The sequence below is a fragment of the Dermacentor variabilis genome, chromosome 5, assembly GCF_050947875.1.
Source record: "Dermacentor variabilis isolate Ectoservices chromosome 5, ASM5094787v1, whole genome shotgun sequence".
Lineage (NCBI taxonomy): Eukaryota > Metazoa > Arthropoda > Arachnida > Ixodida > Ixodidae > Dermacentor > Dermacentor variabilis.
In genome coordinates, this window is record NC_134572.1 from 200,996,014 (window position 1) to 201,003,494 (window position 7,481).

General features: G+C 47.9%; 1 long non-coding RNA gene across 1 annotated transcript; it reads left to right on the plus strand.

Annotated features, from left to right (window-relative positions):
* The first annotated feature begins 4,831 nt into the window (after positions 1-4,831).
* On the plus strand, positions 4,832-7,076 carry LOC142583434 (uncharacterized). Its single transcript, XR_012828625.1, has 3 exons — positions 4,832-4,919; positions 6,532-6,606; positions 6,665-7,076. It is a non-coding gene; the product is annotated as an uncharacterized LOC142583434 (long non-coding RNA).
* The last annotated feature ends 405 nt before the right edge of the window (positions 7,077-7,481 follow it).

Genomic DNA, 7,481 nt, shown 5'->3' on the forward strand with positions numbered 1-7,481 from the left:
GCCGCCAGGCCAACGCTACCCTTGGGGCTTGCGACCCATTTGCAATAACGGGCGTCAGCACTGAGATTCCAACAACTCGTGCCAGCGGTGCGATTACAACAACTGTCTGCCAGCGGTGAGATCGCGACAACGGAGGCCAGCAGCGAAGATATGCGGTTGACTGTATGCTGAGCAGCACAACGACCATCCGGGAGCAGTGCAACGAGCCCTGTGTGATGACTGGTTGCCTGCAGCGGAACGACTGCGCTGAATTCTTGGCTGCGAGGTTTGGTGAGTGCGGGACTTTCTTCTTCTGAGTTTTGCCAGGCTTTTTTTAGTGTCAGAAACAGAGCTGGTAATTGTGGTTGTCGTTGCTGCCGGGTTAGTTTGCGGCAAGACAATAGTAGGCAGTAGAGAAAGCAGCATTCAGAGTAGCCATGGATTGGAAGTCGTTGCGCAAACCGAAATTGCTGGAGCTTGCAAGAGAGTTGGGTCTGGATGTCTCAGACAAACTCAGAAAACCAGAACTGTTAGAAGCGGAGGATGACGAGCTGTCGGAATGCCTTGAGACCATTGAGGAGAGGGCAAAAAGACAGGAGCGTGAACTTAAAGAACAGAAACAGAAAGAGAAAGATGAGCGTGAACGAAAAGAACAGAAAGAAAAAGAAGAGCGTGAACGAAAAGAACAGAAAGAAAAAGAAGAGCGTGAACGTAAAGAACAGATAGAACGAGAGCAACAAGAGAAAGAAAGAGAGCGCGACCGTCAACACGCTTTGGAAATGAAGCGTCTCGAGTTAGAGATGGAACGCGCTCGTAATGGAAGTCAGGCACACGGTGCAGGAGAACGAGTATTGTTCAAAATGACTGACCTGATGCGGCCGTTTAAGCTTGGAGAGGACATTGGTTTGTTCCTGGTTAACTTCGAGCGAACGTGCGAGAAGCAGGGGTTCTCTCGGGAAACGTGGCCACAGCGCTTGCTCACTTTGTTACCCGGCGAGGCGGCCGACGTAGTCGCTCGCTTGAAGAGAGAGGAGGCAGAGGATTTCGACAAAGTGAAATCGAGTCTGCTAAAAAAGTACAGGCTGTCAGCGGAGGCGTTCCGTCGGAAGTTTCGGGAAAATGAGAAAGGTAAAAGTGAGTCATATACAGAGTTTGCCTACAGGCTTATGTCAAACATGCAGGAGTGGCTCAAAGAAGAGAAAGCGTTTGGTGACCACGAGAAAGTTCTGCAGTGTTTCGTGCTGGAACAGTTTTATAGTCGGTTACCTGAGAACGTGCGGTACTGGGTCTTGGATAGGCCAGACGTTTGTACGGTGGCTAAAGCCGCCGAGCTAGCCGAGGAGTTTGTGACGCGTCGGGCTCGCGGAGCTAAGGACGGTCAAAAGGGTGAATTTGGCTCCAAGTTTGAGAGGCCAAAGTTCACACCCATGAGAGCAAGGGGCGACACACGTAGTGCGGATGCGAGTGAAAGCAGTCCGACCGAACGTAAGGAGACGGCGGCAGCCGAAGCCGAACGCAGAAAGCGGTTCGAGACGAGGCAAGCGCGCGTGTGTTATACGTGCCAGAAGCCGGGTCACTTTTCGGCGCAGTGTCCGGAAACAAAAACAAAAGTCGTGTTTTTGTCATTATGCAGCACTGACGAGAACATGAAGCTTCTCGAGCCTTACATGCGAGACGTCCTCGTGAACGGGAGAGAGTGCCGAGTGCTTCGCGATTCCGCAGCTACCATGGATGTAGTTCACCCCTCTTACGTAGAACCCGATATGTTCACGGGCGAGTGCGCATGGATCAAGCAAGCCGTGGAAGCTCATAGCGTGTGTCTGCCCGTAGCAAAAGTGCTTATTGAAGGACCTTTCGGAGCACTTGAGACGGAGGCGGCAGCGTCATCTATGCTGCCCCCCCAGTACCCGTACCTATTTTCGAACAGGTCCGATCACCTCCTGCGCGAGAAGGGGCTTTTGTTTGGTGAGGCTAGCGTTCGGGCCTTAACCAGATCGAAGGTTCGGGAGCTCGCTGCAAAGGCGGTAGTTGCGGGGCCGACGTTGTCAAACAATGAAAAAGGGTCAGAGGCGCAGCAAGCTGATATTCAGAGCACGCCCGAACTGAATAAAATTGAGCCTGTAGCGTTGAAGGCACCAGATACTGGAGAGGAAATGCCCGACACGGGAAAATTAGAAGCGCTATCTGCAGATTTGATCATCGCGCCTACGTCAGACGGACTTAATAGGTTGCTAAAAGTCAGCCGGTCGGCTTTGATAGCCGAGCAAAAAAAGGATGGCAGCCTAGAAAACATACGCTGCATTGTCAAGGAAGGTATCGCCAAGAAAAATGCTCATTTTGTGGAAAGGGGTGGGGTCCTGTACCGGAAGTATCTAGACCGCAGGGGAGTGGAGTTCGATCAGCTGATCGTTCCTCAGTGCTACCGTCAGGATCTGTTGCGCTTGTCGCACGGGGGTTCGTGGTCCGGACACCTAGGAGTTAAGAAAACTAAGGACCGTCTCTTGCAAGAGTACTATTGGCCAGGGTGTTTTCGGGACGCAGACCACTTTGTGAGGACATGTGACACCTGTCAGCGGGTGGGCAAACCAGGGGACAAATCGAGGGCGCCGTTGAAATTGGTACCTATCATTACGGAGCCTTTTAGACGGCTCGTTATTGATACAGTGGGACCTCTGCCGGTAACAACCACGGGGTACAGACACATTTTGACTGTGATCTGCCCAGCGACAAAGTTCCCTGAAGCAGTGCCGCTTAAAGAACTCAGCTCAGTTGAGATAGTCAATGCACTACTGTCCATATTTGCGCGAGTTGGTTTTCCTGCGGAAATCCAATCAGATCAGGGCACAGTGTTTACTAGCGCTTTGACGACGACTTTTCTCGAAAGGTGTGGGGTAAAGCTGTTACACAGCTCAGTGTACCACCCACAATCGAATTCCGTTGAGAAGCTCCACTCCGTCATGAAGCGCGTGTTGAGAGCATTGTGGTTTGAAAAACAAACTGACTGGGAGCTATGTCTGCCTGGGGTGACGTTGGCATTAAAGACCGCGCCGCATGCGGCTACGGGGTTTTCGCCAGCTGAGCTAGTGTACGGTCGCTCGCTGCGATCTCCGCTTCGCATGCTTCGAGACGGATCACTGCCCTCTCCAATGGCTGCAGACCATCTCTTCCATAAATGGCCGCCTCCTGCGCTGGAGCCTCGCTTTGCAACAATATTCCTTTGAGGTGCGTTACAAAAAGGGGAGTCTCAACGGTAACGCCGATGGCTTAAGTCGAAGCCCCTAACGTAGGAATCAGCCTCAAAGTTATTTGTTACTGATGTTTTTCTTCCTGAGGCAGGATTTTTAACATATTGCTTTTGTTTAGTGTTTCAAAGTGATGACGTGCTTTCTAGTGCAATTTTCCAATTTGTGGACGCGTTCTGAGTGCTGCTAGACTACTGTAAGGAACTAGGCAGTGGTATAAAAGGGGAAAGAGCCTGGCAGGACTTGGTGAGGATTGTTTCGTGCTTGCTGACTGAGCGGTTGAGTTTCGGCGTAGTTCTAACGCTTGCCGGGAACGAGAACAAAAATGTCAACTCTCCCGAAGTCACTTTGCAGTGTCCTGTGTGAACCTGAACGTGAGAACGAGGCCTTCTCGGTGCGCTGCGCTCAAGAAACGCCGAGGGACGACCGACTTCGGTTGCGAGCATCGTCGAGCGACATCCCTCCGGACAGCGGATGCAGTCCCCTGACCATCGGGATCTCCTTCCCCTGGCGGGGCGGTCTGTTACGTTTCGCCTACAACGCGCGGTATAGCCGGCGCGGATGCAACGGACGCCGGGGCTTCGTTCAAAGCGGTGGACATTTTGGCCCGTTCGGCGCCGCTGCTACGCCTCCCCGCCAAGCGCGTCCAGGCATGTTCCAATGCCACGTGTCTTCGTGTGTGCGTGTGTCCGTGTGTGCATGTTGGTGCCCACGCTTGTCAAAGCGCGGCAGCCGGGGAGAGGAGCTCCCCCAACTGTGAAGCGAGGAGGTCTGACCGGCGCCGGCCCGGCGGATGCGTCACCTACTCGTCTCAACGTGCCCGAGCGGCGCATCACGTGCCCCTCTGACGAGGCGTTCCTTCTTGCCCTCAACTGCGAGAGTATAAAAGCATAGAGTTAGTAGAACAACTCTAGAGGAAAAGCTGGGCCGGAAAAGTGGGAACCTCTAGGGCGCCGCCCTGTTGCTACTGGTCAATGTGGCCAGCGCAATTACTATTGAAAGAGCTGAAAGCAAGTACAGGTCACCTTATGCTTTGTCATCTAAAAACGCATACTTGATGGCTTTATGAAGGTGGTACGTTAATATTCGGTTTACAGAAAGCGATCGCTAAGTCCGTGGCTTATGTAAATCACGATGTACGCATTCATGCAATAAAGAATGACGCGAATTTCTGTTTCGAATCTGTTTTTTGGATGCGCAGTAGTTTCGTACAGTTTAGGTTTGACATGCGATCGCGCGTCGACATCGGACGCAATGGCAAACTCGTGCCTTATGTGCCACCGAAGCCCCGAAGTGATCTGGCATATAACTTCACATGTAAGTAAACGAATGTATCTCCTTGTTGAGAATATCACGCGAGTAGGCAGCTCTTGTGGTGCATCACAATCGTTTGAGAAGCGTCACAGTAGAGCATTTTTCTACATGCGGAGCGGTGTTTTTATTTGCAGGTTTCCCTTCAGTAGGAAATTGCTGTACAGGCGGACCAGCGCACCGGAATTCTACTGGCCAAGCCGCAAGCAACTCATAGAATCTGTTTAATTGTAGCACTTTGAACAATCATGCTTCTACAAAGGCCACAGCAGAAAAACAGCCTGATGCGGAGTATTTCTGTGCCACGAAGTAATCAAGAGGCGAGTGCCTAATGCGGACGAAATCGAGTGCATCGAGACTTAGAACGACAGAAAGCTGAGCTAGTTGGTAAGGATTCATTATGCAAAACAGAGGTGAGGCGTGCAGACAGGACACAAGAGTAGAGAAGTGGGCAGCGCTCGTGTTGTTTGCTTGTAAATACTCTACTCTTGTGTCCTGTCTGCACGCCTCACCTCCGTTTTGCATAGCGAGTGCATCAACCCACATATTAATAGCGTAGGCGTTTTATTAACTGTGCAATATTTTCAACACTTCCTTGCATGCCATTTCATGTGAAATATTTTTCTGGTCACAAATTTGTGCAGCGAATCTATTTGCATGATCGACTCCGGGTTTGTGGGACCGTTCACTTGCACTTGATGCTGAGTCTTTTACATGTATCCATAAACTGCAGATATGCACATCAGATCCCTGCGAGCATTTTCAAAATTAATTATTTGAGACAACAGGCACCATATGCAATACTGACATAATCTCAAATACCACTAAGCAGTTGGGACACACTTTTGTTGAGTATACTCGCAGGTAAAATAAGTGATCATGTGGACAGCTCCAGCTCACTTTCCTTAAATCAGTGTGTACAAGGGGTATGCAAAGATAATGTTTTTTCTCGCACACCGATTATTTTGCTGTATAAGCAAGAGAACCCACCACGTTAGTGTAACGTATCTTGTACATCACACTAATATGTGTTTTAATTTACCAAGTGAAATGAGTTACTTTTATGGCTCATTCAGTCATATCACACTTCAAGCTGCATTCATCAATGTTCAGTTGGATTTTGCAAATGTTTAATGAAACATGTTTCCCTTTTATGCATATATGCAATGGCAAGCCCTTCCGTGTGTTCCAAAGGTAAAGTTTAAGCTCTAAATTAAAGAAGACATTTCTAGTCAGAAACAAGCAAAAATGGTGAATGCAGAGTATCAGAATCCCAAGTTACAGAAATTACGAGAAGTGTCAAATAATTTTAAGGAAAGAGTCTTATTTGAAAATGCAAGACTCTTTAGTGGAGGTCAAGCATGTCAATATAGGTAGAATACTCTGCAAAATTATGCGAGTGAGAGGATGTCAAACAATGGGTCAGGAAATGCGTTTTTTTTTCTGCAAAACAAAAGCTGATTGCCATTACATAAGTCACTTTAGCATCATGAGACTGCTGGTTGATAAATTCAGAAATAAACCAAAAAACAAGACACGCAAAAATAAAAAACAATTTAATGATGCTCTCTCCACACTGGGATAAATAAAAACAAACACATCACATCTAATGTGTACATATCAGACGCCTTGTGAAACACTCAAGAAAAAATTCAGTTTCGAGCTATGGCACTTGCCGCATAGATGTGGGTGGCCTTGAACTAATAGTGATAGTTACCACTGCATTTAGAAATTGAAAGCATTCATGCAGACAAGGAGGATTCTTTATATTTTTGGCTACCACTTCAAATGCCTCCACCAAGTGCTACAATGCTGCACGCAGCCATACTAAGGATCTCGCAGCAACACCTGCAGGTAAAAAGCAGAAGCAGTCAGAGCGCTGGTGTGTACTGGACACTATGTTTGAAAACTTTTAGGCAAGAAGAGTGCAAGAAGCAGACATAACAACTGCATTTATTTCCATAATTTCCCATTTGAATGGCCTTTTCTTTTTGCTTAGACAATGACTACGCCTAGCCACAGCAGCTCCCTCATACTTACTCTGCAAGCCAATAGGCCGTGGAGGCAAATGCAGGTAAGAGGCAAGAAGCAATAGAACTGGTATCGACATTCATATAATTTTTTTCTTTTAGGCGGCCAGCACACCTCGAACAGCCACTTCGACTGCGGGTGTGTCACCCTAGTCGCCAAGGAAACATTTGAGGGAAAGCGACAGGCAATGTGAACAGCCACTTTTCCATGTAAACGATACTCTTTCTCTCGGATGATTCCTACGCCTCGCCACGCCAGCACACTTGTGCACAAAGATGCCGTGGAGGCACGTGCAGGTCAGAGGCAAGAAGCAGTGGCACTGGTGTCGACATTCACCCAATTTCTTTTTCTTACACTGAGGCAGCCAGCACACCTCGAACAGCCACCTTGACTGTGGGTGTGTCAGTAGATTCCTGTTGTACATATGCTCATAATAAACTTCAGTAAACTTGAACTTGATAATTAACTTGAAGGCAAATGGGACATTGATGCATTGTTTTTTTGAACATTTATTGTACACATACAATATATGTTATACTTTGCAGTGCTAGAGAACATATTTTGAAGCTTCCTCCTATATTTTGCACCTTTAATTACGTATGTGTTGTGTGGTCCTCAATGCAGTTCATGTTGTAGCAGCTGCTTTGTCTGTGTATTGCACATTGGCTTAAGCTCGTGATATCCACATGCTTCTCTCACATATACAAAATAAAGTTCTATGTAGTCCTCAGTGTTACAACAAAAAATGAGAGTAAACAATCCGATCGTGGAATTGTGTTTATTACAGCAATTCCTATGACAGTTATTGACAAGTTGACAACTTGAACTGTTCAATCCGTCCATAGCCTCCTCTATTGTTCAAAAGTAAAGGAGGCTATGATCCGTCATGGCAAGGAATTGTATGTATACATAAAAAGG